The sequence below is a fragment of the Phasianus colchicus genome, chromosome 4, assembly GCF_987193195.1.
Source record: "Phasianus colchicus chromosome 4, bPhaCol1.hap1.1, whole genome shotgun sequence".
NCBI classification, from domain to species: Eukaryota; Metazoa; Chordata; class Aves; order Galliformes; family Phasianidae; genus Phasianus; species Phasianus colchicus.
The window spans coordinates 71,352,508-71,368,109 of record NC_143439.1 but is presented as its reverse complement, the minus strand read 5'-3'; the positions used below and the strand labels follow the sequence as shown (position 1 = coordinate 71,368,109).

The 15,602-nt window shown below is 49.7% G+C and overlaps 1 long non-coding RNA gene across 3 annotated transcripts; it reads right to left on the bottom strand.

The window, feature by feature from the left end:
• Positions 1 to 8,916: 8,916 nt before the first annotated feature.
• On the bottom strand, positions 8,917 to 15,349 carry LOC116225991 (uncharacterized). Of its 3 annotated transcripts, XR_016466260.1 has the most exons (5): positions 14,088 to 15,349; positions 13,100 to 13,276; positions 12,806 to 12,931; positions 12,087 to 12,160; positions 8,917 to 10,895 (listed from the first exon to the last, which is right to left on the bottom strand). It is a non-coding gene; the product is annotated as an uncharacterized LOC116225991 (long non-coding RNA). The 3 variants fall into 3 exon arrangements; XR_016466261.1 differs by lacking the exon at positions 12,087 to 12,160; XR_004166188.2 differs by lacking the exon at positions 8,917 to 10,895 and having other exon boundaries at positions 11,204 to 12,160.
• Positions 15,350 to 15,602: the final 253 nt, after the last annotated feature.

Here is a 15,602-nt window from a genome sequence, read left to right as displayed (position 1 = left end):
TTCCAAAAATACCCCCTCACCCCCCTCCCCCCCTCCCCTCTGTGCAACATGAAACCCTGAAACCCAAATTTTGTAACGTGATGCACTTTCCCTTCTTCTCCTCTTCCCTAAGAAAAACCACAAACGCACACACAACAAAAAAACCCAAACAAACCCCAAACTTGTGCAGCTCAAGAAGCAACCTGCCCCCAGGCCCAACCCTATTGCCCTATAATGGCAAGTTTCCCTCCCCAACCTTTGGGGTTTTGCCTCCAGCAGCCCTAACTGCTGTGCCACTCAGACAGGGGGAGAGTTTCATCCCCAAAGTCACTTTTATTCCTCTGAAATCACCTCTTATTCCCTCTCTGTGGAGCACATTCTCGCATCCCATCCCTTTTTCTAACACAACCATCGTTCCTGCCCATATTACAGCATAGGGTGAAACACGGACAGAATATTCTGCCCACATTTCACCCACCCGAAAGGGAACTGGGAGGAACAGTGGACGCACACACACACACAAATGACAATTTTGATTTCCACGTCCCGTTCAGAATGATCCCATTTGTTACACCGCGCGCGGAGCAGCGATCCCATTGTTACACCACGACCCTATTTGTGCGTGCTTAAAAATAATCAAATTCACCCAAAGAACCCAAATCTTCCCCCAGATCAGCTTCGTTTTTCAAGCCCTGTGAATGCAGATGCAGATTTCTTGTTGCTGATAGATCTATTCTTGCTACATCTCGCGGGCTGCGCTCCTCTGATTGAGAGCTCTGAGCGCTTTTCGAGCTCGTTTTGTCACCCCGATGCTATGGACCACCGCATCCCAATGGCTGAGCCACCACCTGGACGGCCGTATGGAAACCACCCACCTCCCAGAAATCACACCTGCATTTCGTTTCGGTAAGGTAACCGAAGCAGAGAGGGTGAGGGTGACGGGTTGGTTTTTATTTTTGCCCACTTACCGCACCTGGAAGCCTGGCCCGATTCAGGGTGCTGCCCGCCGCCCCGTCCCGCTGCGCTCCCCGCAATGGGGGAACCCGCAGTGCTTTATAGCAAAGGGAGCTGGGGGTGGTCCCCGCCCACAGGGTGCTGCCTGACATCGGTATTCAGAAGCACCGAAGGGAGGATGACAACGGAGAGCTTCCCTCATGCCCCCCAAGCGCCCGCCGGGACCCCTCGGCTCTGCGCCTCCCTTCTGCAACACGTTCCTCATTCCATTTTTTTTTTTCCTTAAATACTCTCTCAAATATCATCTCCTCTCCATCTCCCGTGCGTTGTTTTTTTATTCTCTTTTTTTTTTTCTTGCTTTTTTCTTTTTTTCCCACCTCTCTCTCTCCCTCCCCCCCCCCCTCCCCATACCCGAATGTTTCTGCGGCGAGTTTATCAAATTACGCATGGCGACAAAAGAGCCAAAGTGCGTTTTCTTGAAGGCTTGGACAATTGGGGAGCCATCAAGGAAATGAAAAGAATGACAGAAAACCAAAGGCTTTTGTCAGATGGAGGAACGCCATCAGGAGAAGCGGGGTTGGGGCCCTTCGGCCGCGGCGCCTTTATTTCTCTTTGGGTGCCTTTGGTTTCCTTCCCACTTTCTTTTCCCAGGTGTTAAAGTCGGGGTTGTGGGGACGGCTGTGGCACCGCTGCTCATTTTGGTGGGGAACGGAGCGAATCGGCCATTTCCCCTCTGCTTTTTAACAAGATGCCAGTGTTTGAAAAGACAAACGAAGCCCCTTTAGAAATGTGAGGCTGCCGAGATAATGACCGCGATCTCGCTAAGACTGTATGGGAACAGGTGATGCTTTTTTTCCTTCCTTTCTTGTTCCCATCCGCCCTTTGTTCGATATGAGACTGGAGAGAGACAGAAACGAGATCATCTCGATATTCCTCTTTTTGTGCACACCCAAGGAATAGAAACGCGGCTTGGGCCGGCTCCAGGCTTTATTATAGACGGTGGCTACGGAAATACACAACTGAAAAAGAAAACACCCTTTTATTATACATTATAAAGCAAGGAGGAGGGGGTCGGGCTCCGTTCATCTGTAGGGTCAAAGCACACCCATTGAGGAGATGCTCCATGTGGTCGCATCCCTCCACCCACCCACCCACCCATCCTCCTGCCTGCAGGTGCACTGTGCCACCTGTCCCCATTCCTCTGGCCCTTCTCCCACCCCAAATTCTTCCCACCCCAAAGGCTTTGGGCCCCTCACTGCAAGGAGAATCCCAATCCCCAACCCCCAGCAGTGTCCCCATGGGGCCGCACACCCGCGCCTTTGGGCTCCTCTTGCTTGCTTTGCTCTGTTAGGAGCATTTTGCACGTTCTCTCCTCCTGCGTGTGAAAACAGAAAGATTTCAGCTCCTTGATGGATGGAATAAGCAGGGATTCAGCCATCCTCCCTGGCAAGCCGGTGATATTTCCCATATATTCATTAATAATCTCAACTTTTGAAAGTCTTTGCTCAATGCCTCCTGGTTAGAAATTGATACGATGACACTTTTCCTGAGCGCTCTCCCTGTTTTCCTTCCTCATTTTCTGTATTGTTTCCTGTTTTATCTCCCTTTCTCATACCTCTAACCTGTAGGAGCCTTTCCGAAATGCAACCCCGCAGCCCCATTTGCCATTCCTGCTATTTTTTTTCCCCAACAAACTTCCTCTGGTCCAACGAAACCCTTCTCCTAAATCACTTCCCTTCGGAAAACCACCCGGCTTCCCCCTGCTCCGCTGCTCCGCCAGCAGCAGCTCACTGCTGGGAAGGGTGGGCTGCACTGCGAGGGAGTTTTGCATCACGGCAAGAAGACAGCCACTATTCTTCTCCATGCCACGAAGCCTTTGAGAGAATTAAAAAGGCATAACGAGAAACATCTTACCCCGCTCGGAAGGAAAATAAACTACGCCGGAGTCTCTCCCCTGTTCATCCCCAAAGAAAATGCCAGCGTAATGCGAGACAGGGACGGCCGCGAGGGAGGGGCTCATGTGTGCACGGCTGTGTTTGAAAGCTATGAGACTTTGAAGATGCTGCTGTAAGGCTATCCGTACCCCGGACCTTTTAATGCAAAACACCGCGGCGTGGAGGGCACACACTTGGTTTCTCATGCAACCAAGCGGCCGCGTCCCGTTGTCCATCCGCTGTCCGTCCACTGGGGCCGTTGGCTGCATCCCGCCGGGCAAAGGGGGGTAAGGGGAAAGGGAGGGGGAAATGAAAAGAAAGAAAACAAAACAAAGCCCAAATGAAAAACACATCCGCCACAGGAACGGGAGGAAGCGCCGCGTGGGGCTCATTGTCTCCCTGGGTGCAGGAGTTTTTCTAGAAATTGGGCTTTCTAGAAAAGCTCAATTTCTTTCCATTCTCTTTATATATTTTTTTTTTCCTTTGTTATTTTTGCTCAAAATCCAGGATGGTGGCCTGTTTTCTTTCCATTTTTCTTTCCCCCTCTCTCTATATATATATTATTTGTGCCCCTACGGCAGATTTGGCATTGGTGTGTTGCTGGTGGTCAGAGCACCCGACATTTTGGGCACCCACCTAGGAGGAGGGACACCCCTCGGGGCCCCACACCTCCCCACCTGCAGCATTTGCACCTCTCCAAGCTGAGGAGCCTGAAATAAAGCAAAATATCCCTGGATGGGACCACCCTTTTGCTGCAGGGCTATTTCCACCACCCGGACCCTGGGTGCTCAGTGCACAGAGCTGTAGGATGCTCTTCCCAGCACCTCCCCTCCCCCCCCCCCACAAAAAAAAAAGAAGTGAATTCCCTTGACCAGCTTTTTCTTTTTCCCCCATCTCAATTCAGCAATTTACATTCTGCTTCTTTTCAGCAACACAGGAGGAAGGGATGATGTTCTCTTCAGCACCTCCAGGACCAGAAAATAGGAGAAGTTGTGAGAGAGGAGAAGTAGTGGGGAAGAGGAAGAAAACATTTTTCAGAACTGGTATTTCAGGTTTGGGGAAATCTGGGGAAGTTTCCTACTTCTCTCAAGAACACATGGGATGAAGCTCTGCAATTCTGTTTTCTTGCAAAAATGCATCACCCCACTGCAGCCTGTACTTTTCAGTTTGTTTCTACGGTCCTGCAATGAAGACGAACCATGAGGACCATGCTTGTGCTCATAGCATACGTTGGTGGCTCATTTGTGGGGAAATGCTGGCTCTGAGTATTTCTCCATCTCCCTCTGCCCTGGTTCTCAAGTCTGAGTTGCCAGGATTGCTGAGTTGCCAGGAAAATGTTCCCAAATCATAGAATCATGGGATGGCTTGGGTTGGATAGGCCCTTGAAGATCATCCAGTTCCAACGCCCCTACCAAGGGCTGGTTGCCATCCACCAGAGCAAGATGTCCAGAACTCCATCCAACCTGCCCTTGAACACCTCCAGGAATGGGGCATCCACAGCTTCTCTGGGTAGAATCATAGAACCATAAAAATCATAATGGTTTGAGTTGAACCCTTCAAGGCCATCTGGTTCCACTCCCTTCAATGAACAGAGACACCCCCAGCTCCATCAGGTGCTCAGAGCCCCATCCAGCCTGACCTGGATGTCTCCAGGGATGGGGCAGCACCACCTCTCTGGGCAACCAATGCCAGTGCTTCAGCCCAGGGTGTTGCCCTCTTTTCTTTTTTTTAATGTTTTAATAAAAATATAGTTTTTAAAAAGAGGCTTTGTTACTTATATGCATTACCTATATTATATATGTTATATCATAGAATCGTTAAGGCAAGAAAAGACCTCTAAGACCATCAAGTCCAACCATCAACCCATCACCCACTAAGCATGTTCCTCAAATATATGTGGAGCAAGGCAATTTCTTTTCATTCAGTGTAGTCCAGGCAAGACAAAAAGACGGACGTTCATTTTAGGGGAAATGGAGGCACCTATTTTTGCATGAGATTCACAAGCAAAGGGCAGATCTGTTATTTCTCCTCCTCCCAGCATCTCCCATCTCAAAGGGATGATGCTTTCTGGAATGTCCCCAGCAGGACCTCCCCAAGGGGACATCCCAATAGCACTCCAGTGAGTCCTGCTTAGCTCCTGTGTGCATGGGGTGTCCCCAGTGTTTGGAGGAGAAGTGATGGCCTCAAGTTGTGCCAGTGGAGGGTCAGGTTGAATATGAGAAAAAAAAATCTCCAAAAGAATGATCAGGCATTGGCACAGGCTGCCTAGAGAGTGGTAGGGTCACTGTTGCTGGAGGTGTTCAAGAACTATAGAGATGTGGCACTGAGGGACACGGTCAGTGGGCATGGTGGGATGGGTTGGGGGTTGAGCTTGGTGATTTTAGAGGTGTTTAGAGGCCTTTCCCAGCCTTAATGATTCTGTGAAATCTGTGCCCCCAAACTCCTGCATCCAAAACCCAGGTAGGCACAGTACTCTGGACCATCTCCCCTAACCATCAGTAGGACAAGTCTGGAGCTGCTCCATTAGTCCCCCATCAATTGTAGCTCAGGGGTTTTATCCGTGTCAATTGCACCCATGGATCAGGGAGGATGGATGGTGGTCATAACCCACAGTGTTCCCCAAGTGGCTGCAAGGGATGGGAATGGAGAGTGATGCTTGCAGTGCTGGGTTGGCCCCGCTCTGCACTGCCTACCTCTCACCATAGACGGTTCTCATTAAGCCCCGCAATTGATCTCCTGTCTTTAAAGGAAACAAGAAAGGAGGAACAAACCAAAAGGGATCCTCCTTCCTCCAGCCCAGGGGAACAAATCTGGCTTTAATTTCTTTGCCTCTTTTCATTCCAGTCGGGGATTTCACTTTAACGACGCTGCCTTCCCCATTCCTCTTCTGCTCCTCGAGAAACAGGAGAATACCCCCTCTGCTTTCTATGTTTCCTCCCTTTGTTGTGTGATTTATGAAAGGAGCTTTTTCTTCGTGTATCTTTCTTGCTGTGAGCTGAGGACCCCCAAAAAGGGGCCGCTCCCACCCCAGAGTTCAGTGGAGCTGCCCTGCGGCACGCAATGGGTTTTGGGCTGGCACAGAAGAGTCCATCTCCATTGGGAAGGTGCTTGAGGAGCTCATCTTTGTAGTTGGTTTGGGAAGGGGCTTCAAACCATTTGAGTTGGATGGGACGACTTTAAACGATCCCTTTGAAATCGAATGATTCTGTGATTTGAACACCGCTGAGTTGCTTTGGTTTGCAGAAAGGGGAACCAATCCAGCACCCAGCAGGAGTCAGACCGACGAGGTGGGAGGAGGCAGAGAAACCAATCCATGGAACATCCCCAGAGGATGCTGCACATGTCCCAAGGAGATGGCAATGGCACCTCCCTTCCCTCTCTGTGGTGCTCACAGGGGGTGCAAGAAGGACCCTGTATTGCTCCGAGGGGTGAGATGATACCGAGGGAAAGCAGCATTTAGGAGCAGAATGGCCTTTTAAGGAGAAAATACAACCAAAATAATGGCCTTTCACAGCAACAAAAAAAAAAAAAAAAAAAAAAAAAAAGACCCAAATATGTTTCTGTTGGTTGTTGTTGTCCTTTTCCTCTTTCCCCTCTCATTTGGCATGCACATCAAGAAGTTATTAAAAAGAACTTGTTAAATATCTCATTAATGAAGATGAATGAAGACTCAGATTTGCTTCTAAACCACTCAAAGCAGTTTTGTTCTGACCTCCCAAAGCGCGTGTGCGTGTGGAAAGGGAGCCCAATAGCTTAAAATACTTTTTTTCTTTCTTTTTTTTTTTCTTTTTTTTAAAGCAGCTTAAACTGATTTCAGCACTGGAGCAGCTGCTCCACACTCTGGGAGGGAGAGAAGATCAGCCTAGGACATGAGAAAAATCAGTGTGCTGGGCACAGAAAGACAACAGGGATGGCGGGGGCTGCTTTGCAGATCATCGGAGCAACTCACCATGTCGTGACACATTTACAGCTGGGACTCAAGAAGCCAAACTGCACACATAGGAGTTGGGGAAGGAATGGCCGCAGTGGGTGAGATTGTGCCCCAAAAATCAGAGCTGGAGCTCCCATTGGCTTGCAGGATGCAGGTTGGCCCATTGTTGTGCCTGTGGTCCAGGGCTTGGTGCCTGCAATGGGCACAGACAGGAGGGAGCAGGGGAGGAGCGGGTTTTCAGATTGGTTTTTGATACACAGCCTAAAATAAGGCACAGAGGAGCTTCCCGTAAGAATGATGGCCTTAAAATAGCCCTCTCCATTACACAGACACTAATAGAGGCTCAGTGCATTATTTCTATCAAAGTGCAATTTGCATTTACAAAGGGCTCCTGGGAAGTGATGGATGGGGAAGGAATGGAGAAAGGCTTGTAAAGCCGAGCGTGCTCATCTTGGAGTAACTTTCAAGCACAAGGCGGTTTTTCTTACACCTTCCCCTCCAAAGAAACTCGTGACGTCTGCTTAAATGAACACTCAGGCTCTCGCCTTTCACCCCGCAGCCCATCAATAAAAGCCAGAGGAGCGGAGGAGAGGGGATATTCATTTATCTTCATTAGGACTCTGGCCAGCTCCTCTGATCACCACGTCGGTGTCACCGGGAAAGAGAAAAAGCTACTGTTCCTCTGCCCGGCTTCACTGCACACAGCTCCTGCCCTGAGAATGGGGAAAAAGGGGATTTTGGCCAGTGGGGTGCAGCCTGCAGAAGCTGAGCTCCAGGACAGAGGATGGTGAGGGGTGGGTGAAGAAAAAAAGGGTGTATGCAATGGGATACCAGTCATTGGAGGCAGAGCAAAGAGAAGGGAATCCATGAGACTAGAGATGATGCGCTCTTATAGGGATGGTATCTGTTGGAAAGCTCAACCCCAACACCATCTTCCATAGCTGCTCAGAGGCCTGCTCACAAGTTTTTTGTGAAGAGGGGCAGTGATGTCAGGCTGGATGGGGCTGTGGGCAACCTGGCCTAGCAGGTGGGCTATCCTGCCCATGACAAGGGGTGAGAACAATGTCATCTTCAAGGTATCTCCCATCCCAAGCTGTTGTATGATTCTATGATCCTTTTGGGAGGCATTTTTCCCTCTCCGCCCTGCCCAAGTTTTCCTCCCCTTTGGAGAAGCCCATGGATAACTATCAGCCTATGGAGTGAATGAAGAGCCCAGCTTTGGGTTCCATCCCCTTTCTGACAACCATGAGCATCAACATTTTTTTATATTTCATCTATCATCCTATCCATCTTTGCATGGATGCCAGCTTGGGCATCATATAACAAGGTAATTCATTCAAACACCAGCCTACAAAGTCAGCAGGCACAAGCCAACATCACCGCACTGACTTCTGTAAAGTTTATGCTGCCTTGCAAGCGGAGAGCAAGCCTTTATAAGCTGTCAGATGTCAAATTTAACCTTTGCTTTTGTACTACCATAGCAAAAAGTTGAACTTTGAAGATTTTTACCATTACTCACGCTGCTCGATGTCTGGTGTTTCTCTAAGTTCCCACGATATCCTTAGGGATGGAGATCCAGAGCAAGAATCTAATGCCTACAGAGATCTATCTCCTCTCCTTCCATCAGGTATTTCCTACCTTTATAAGAGTGCTGTTAGACACTGGGAGAAAGCTTCTTGGCATCCAAAGACACCATTTGAAATGGAAGGAATCCTAAAATAACACATTTGAGATGCTGGATGAATCACTTTATGATGGAAGAATGAAATCCCAGCAATGCAATTATCCATTGGAGGGTCATTTGATCACTGTATAGGTTATATATATGTAAAGAAGATAAGAACAATGAAGGAACATGGCCAACATAGTCTGGGTTGGTAAGTGGTAGACCATACCCTATGACCAACCAAGCAAATTCACTGGAAAGACATGAAGATTCACATCACAAGAGTTTCCTCTGGCTGAATGTTGACATCTCACCCTCAACAGAAAACATCTGTTGAGTCTTCCTCTGTGCTCAGAGTGACAGAAGCCATCCCATCCAGTGTCAGCCACCAACATCAGTCAGTTGAATCCTGGCTGGAAGGGACTATTCCTACCTGTCATCTGTAGAAGTAACCCAGGGATCTAAAGTTGGATGAGATGAATCCCTCTCTTATTTAGATGATCAAGCAGGACTGGGGCATTGGAAATGGTGATCTTTCATGTCCTTTTCCTATCTAAGCCATTCTATTATTCTGATTCATGGTCCTCATAGCATGGGCATCATCTTCCCAAGAATAGGTTCGCGTGGCTGAAGATGTGCCCAACTCAACACACAGAAAACACCACCTCTACCCAAAGGGCTTCAGAAATGAGACAGAACCAACAAAACCTCCTCTCTCACAGCTGATCCCTGCTGTGATCAGAGCAGAAGATGGAGGCATACTGCACAAGAGAAGAGGACATTCCAGCTTCTTCCACCGTGGAGGGCTTTCTCTCATTTGCTGCCTTTCCCCTCAGCTCTGTGGAGCCATAGCAGCTCCCCACTCCCAGCCCCAAGCAGCATTATTTTATTGCTTTTCTTTTCCTGTTTGCCAATGGAGGAGCATGTTTGAACAAGGCATTTGCTTTGTAGACAACATACAAAGGACTGGGAGCAGCTCTCTGACCAGGGCTGACCTTCAACCCTGCTTGCTGGCTGCTCCAGCAGCCTCTCCTGCATCGTCCCATGCCAGTGTGTTTTCCCTTACTCAGAAAGCCAGTGTGCTCCTAGATAGCCCTCCACATGGCATCAAGAAAGGCTCCCTGCTGTCCCATGTCCCATGCCACTCTTGCTGCCTTGTGCACGAGTACATTCATAGTGCAGCAGGGGAGAGCAAATTCCAATTTGTTCCACCTCCTGGGAAATTTCAGTCCATGGAGGTCTTCAACTCACACCAATGCTGATAGCTTTCCATCGCAGAACTCAAAGACAAGTCTCAGCAGCCCACGCTCAGCTCCCTGGTGGCATGCAAAGTACCTGAGATGTCCGCAAAGAGCCAGGGAATGAGAACAGCATCCTCCTCGTACAGCATCAGCCTGGGGCTCCCTAGGCTTCTACGCTGGTCCCATTGATACCCAAGATCACTGCAACTGAATTTTACCTCGAAATTTTTGGTGTAGGTGGGGCTGGGGTCTACGCGGGTCTATAGGGTGGATGTGGGGCTGGGGGGAAAATGAGGGGTCTGTGGGGCAATGGGGGTCTGGGAGATGAATCTTAGGATCTGGATCTTGCCCAGTGTCCAGGTGCAACCCATCCACCAGGAACTAAAACCTTCTTTTATACCCCTGAGATAAGGCTAGAAGGACCCCGAAGGCAACCTCAACCAAGAAACTGCAGATTTAATGAACGTTGCAGTGAACTACTTAGTATCTAGTTTTGTGAAAGAAGAATGCAGCAAAACTGCCTGTTCCTAGCTGACTTACCCACAGGACTTTATCAAAGAGACCCATATTTAAGCCAAGCTCACACCTTGCCTTGCTTTCCTTCCAGTATTTTTTGATGAGGAAAATGGGTCTCTTTAGCACTGGGTCTCTCCAGCTCTACTTGGGCATGGCAGAGGCACTGCACTTTCCTTGTGTGCCATTTCCCCAGCAGGGTGGGGAGGGCAGCTGTAAGAAATATTTAGAAAGGAGCCAAGCAACTTAGGTGTGTCTTTAGTAACTTAGATGTCCTTTAGTCACAGGCTCACACACGTGGGAATGGCAGCAAGGTGATTCTGGGGTTAAGGATGCCTCACGTCTTCATCACAATCACTTTCACCTGCTTTTGAGAAGCTCCTGGTCAACTAAAGTTAAAATGATAAAAGAATAAAATAAGAGGAAGTGTTTCCCTGGATTAAGTGAAAGAAAAGCAAACGTGGAGCCTTCTGCAGTGACAGTCCCCATATGCACCACTTGCAGTGGCATAGGGAAAGTGGCTTCCTGGTGAGCCTGGGAGGCATGGCAAGAGCTGGCTGAGCCTCTGGTGGGAAAGCAGGGGCTTCTTGTTCTATTTGAGCCAGGAGTTTGTGCTTTCCCTGTGATGACACCAGCAGCTGCTGCAGACCTGGCCATAATAGTTAAAAATAAGCATCCTGGAAAAAAAAAAGAAAAGAAAAAAAACACAACGTAAAATAAAGAAAAGATGCTACTATTAATGCATATGAGTGTTGGTAATTATAATTAATTACTATCACTCGGTTATTCACTGCAGTGTGCTTGGTAGCCACCCAAACTCCAGATCTGAGCTGTAAATACGCCAGGCTGACTGCAGCCATGGAGGACGTGGCTGTCCTGGCGTGTCTGGGTCCATCCCCAGCCCCGAGGCCATGGGGCAGGAACAAGCCTTTGGAATTATCCATGGAATTACCCATGGAATTATCCTCCTCTGCATGCCAAAAAAATGGGGCTCCCACATCCAGCTCACCTGCTGGGAAGGGCTCATAGAATCAAAAGATCTGTAGGATCCCCAAGTCCCAGCCCAACCCATTCACCATGACCACTGACCATGTCCTGCTCTGTTTTGGAGATGAAAGGTTTCCTAATATCCAACCTGACCTTCCCGTGGGGAGGCCATCATCACCTCTCATCCTGTTGCCATTACCAACCCCCACCTCACTCCAACCTCGTTCCAGCGAGTTGTACATAGCAGTAATAATAATCCCCTGAGCCTCCTGTTCTCCAGACCGACTCATCCCATTCCCTCAGCTTCTCCCCATAAAAGCTGTGCTCCAGCCCCCTCTCAGCCCTGTTGTTCTTCTCTGAGGTCCTGGAGTCATCCAATGTCTTTCTCATAGTGAAGGGCCCAACACTGAGCGCAGCACTCGGGGCTGTGCTGAACCACGTCTCAGTGTTAGCTGGGTGAGTGCTAATAATTTAAACAGCGAGGATAATTGGTGTCTGAACCCTGGAACTATTTAATTTGCTGGGATAGACGCAGCCCCAGGGCCCCTGCTGCAGCTCAACCTGGGAAAGCATCCCAGTGGCTTGAAAGCACTCGAGCAGGTGTGAAATGTTTTCCTGGGTTGGGATGAAGGGTTTGGTCCAGAGCCGAAGCCTTGGTGGGGAAAATGTTGTGCCAGGAACCCCAGAAGGCCAGTCCTGACACATGCTGTACTCAGTGGCCAAAGCCAGGCTGGATTTTCCATAAAGGCTGCACCCTGGGGCCAAACCCAAGAGAGATGCTTATCTACCCCTGCGTGCCCCCACATGCAGGGGCTGCAGGCAGAGCTCACAAACATGATGTTGGGGAACACTGGAGCTGAGCAGGAAAGCTGAAGCTTCACCTCTGCTGGAGTCTGGATGTGCAGAACCAGATGGTTGGTGTGGATTTCTCCCTGCACTGGTCAAGCTTGCAATGCTGAAAGGTGCAAAGGACGATGCATCACAGCATGGGGGACTTGTGGCCACGTCAAGAGCTGTTTAGATCCCTCCCTCCACCAGTTGCTTTGAGATGAACAGATATCCTTCCCATGAAGGATCCAATAGCATCTGAACCCAAAACCAGGCATAAAGATGCTTCAATCAGCTCACCAGCCCTGTGCTGGATGGTGTTCAAGTTGCACCCATCCAGCCCCAACCAAGAGACCACACCTGTTATCTCCAGAAATTTACCACCCCAGTTATCATCTTTGATTTTGGATGCATCTTTCCATAGAGAAGCAGGAGGACTCCTCAGAAGCGGATGCATCTCAGCTCAGAGTTCCTGCACCATACTCTCTGCTCCACCTGCTGCAAACACACACTATTCCAAATGCAGGGACTACAGGCTGTTCTTTACCCTGCCCTCAGCCCCCAAGCCAGAATCTTCCTCTCTACAGTGCAGCCATACATAGGCAATCCCCACAAAAAGTAAATCTGGGAAATCTGCCTCTCATTATAAAGCAAACCTCATTGCACAGAGAGACTTTTTGCTGCAGTTTCAGGTGGGAGCTGAGGGGGCTTCTGCCATCAGGTTTTGCAGAGAGCTCCAGCCCTCAGTGCAGGCAATATTAAGGGCACATACCTGAAGGACACTTCTCCTCTTCTGTGGGTTTATTCTAATTCCAGTCATGATGGGGAAGTGGGAGAGCACAGATAGGCAGGAAGGGATGATGCATTCAGATAGGGCAGTTTGGGGCTGTTTGCCATCCTGTTTGGAAACAGAATGGGAACAGAAACATACCTGGAGATCCAGTCACCCTAAATGCTCTGCCCTGGAAAACCCACAGCTCTGGCTTAGAACGAGGATGGCAGGGCAGAGAGAAAACTTTTGGGGGCAGGAAGAGGCAAGCATCGTATTTAGCCATTGCTTCGGCACCTTATGGTAGAGAAACATTGCCAGATCTTCAGATGATGGTGATGAGATGGGGTTGTAAGCATTTCCTAGGACCACACAGCTTATAAGAAGCCCCAAGAAGGGGACAGCCTGACGTGCACCCATCCAGACCTCTTGCAGCCTGTCCCCTGCAGCATGGCTTCATTCCCAGGACTGTGGCTGGAGAAGAAGCAGAACACCTTCGGTAGCATCTCGGTGGAGCAACAAGTGGCCAGAGACCAGAAAAAGAGAAATCAACCCCTCAAACAACCACCCTGCATCTGCTGAGGGCTGGCTAATGAGTACAAATGGCTAACGAGCCCAAACAGCCGCCTCATGCCCCAACAGGGAGGGGGTCTTTAGCGCTTCACACATCCCCATGACGTTGAATGATGGCCTCCCAAACACTGCTCGGGTAGCCCCTGGTCCCATGGCAAGCGGCACGGAGATGAATGACCGCCGAGGGGATGTGGCAACGCAGTCATTTTTCATCTGCAGCACTGCTTAACCTTTCGTGGGCAAATCCCATTTCCCCGACGCTGGCTGGGCGCCGTACCTGCATTAAGTATTGCCGGGTCAGGGAGGGGCAGCTGTGATTTATACCCTCTCCCCGTTAATCGGATTTCGGGGCAGGCAGATATTGATGGGTGCCTGCCTTTGATCCATGGCTCTCGTGAGCCTTCATTCAATTACTGCCCCGCAGAATGCAATTAGCAGGGCCGCAAAGCCACGTGGGGCTCATAATCACGGCACGCAGCGAAGATGAAGGGGCTGTCACCAGCTGCTGGATCCCACCTGGGGGTCAGACGTGCTGCCACACATGGGGACAAAACACTGGGGAAGCATAGAGGAGGGATGGAGAAAAGCTCTGCTTCCCCCCAACAGTCCCATCCTATTTCTTCCCTCCCTGCACTCTCACCCTCCTCACCATCCACCTTTCTTGCCATTGTGACTCCCAAGCCAGGGTACCCCCCACACGATCCACTTTTACCTTCCAAATCCAACCTATCCTCCTCCCGCATCTTCCTGTTTGCTCCTCTTGCAGTTCACCCATTCCTCTTGCCAGCTGCTCCCACACTCACTCCAAACACAGGTCACACCACCCCCCATTTGCCTTTCTCTCTTCTCACATTTCTTTTATCTGCTCTAACAGCCTCCACCTGAGCTCTCCAGGTGTGTGATGACAGCAGTTTCTACCAGCTTTCACCCTCCATTTTTGCTCTGAACTTTTCAGTCCTGTAAACTTTAAGCCCTTGGAGGGCAGCCTGTCTGGTTCAGCATTCCTCTGCCCACCTTGCTCTCGTGGGTAAAAAGTCTAATAAAGTTGGCCACATTCTCTCATCCACCCAAAAATGCCCATCCTGCCCAAAATGTGTTGTTTCATGCCAGAAGAAATTCAGCACAACGTCATCAGCACCAACAGGGATCGTGGTGGTGTCAGCTGGGAAGAGCTGAACAACCCCACCGAGCAGCCTGAAGGCAGGAGGATGAGATGGGTGCAAAGCAGGGGGTCGTGCACCAAGACAAGAGCTTTCACTTTAAAATGATCAACTGGAAAGAGTGGTTGGCCACTGGCACTGGCTGCACTGGTGATGGAGTCATCATCCCTGGAGGTGTTCAAGGACCGTGGAGATGTGGGTTATGATCTAGTGGGCACGGTGGGATTTGCTGGGGGTTGGGCTTGGGGATCTTAGAGGTCTTTTCCAACCTAAATGACTGTCCAACCATTAAACCCATCACCACCGTGCTCACTAAACCACGTCTCTCAGTGCCAGGAGTTGAAGAATAAGAGCTGATACAAATGGAAGAAAGTGCAAATTGGCTCCCAACAGCAGCAGGATGCAGGACGGAGACCTCTAAGCACCTGAAAACTGAGATGCTGGATGGCCTCCAAATAGGTGTCCTGGGACAAAAACTCCTCATTCATTAACGTGGAGATTTAAACCTGTATGGTATCAATTTAACAGCACAGGACCTAATGTGGTCAATCCAAGCTTTGAGAAGCAGACACCCAGAAAAGGTTTTGAGGTCTGATGGGAGCCCAGGTGTTTTGGGCTGTGTTCCCAACATGTGACATGCATCTGATGAGGTGGGGAATTCTGGGCCACCCCTAGCTGGTCCCACATCGACCTGGGGCTTGGCTGTGAAGCTTTTGGTTCCCTAACAGCCTCCAGCCTCTGCTCAGACACAGAGTTCGCTTATCATCCAACGAGGTTTTCTTTCCTGCTGCCTTTTGCTGGAGTCCTCTGAAGAGCTGACTCCCAAATCCACAAGCAACCACAAGCAGGGAGGTTTTGTTACTCCTTATTTTTCATCAAGGCAGGCGAGACAAACGCTTTTCAGCAGATATTTCTGCGCTCTTGTTTCCTCCTGTCTCTGTCCCTTCTTGCCTTCACCTCGGTTTACCTCTTCACCTCCTTCCTTGATGAGGTTGGCTGAGGTTGCAGGAAAGTGAGGTTGTCAGATAAGCCTGTCTCCATCCAGCCCATGGGATTTTCCTCCTCCA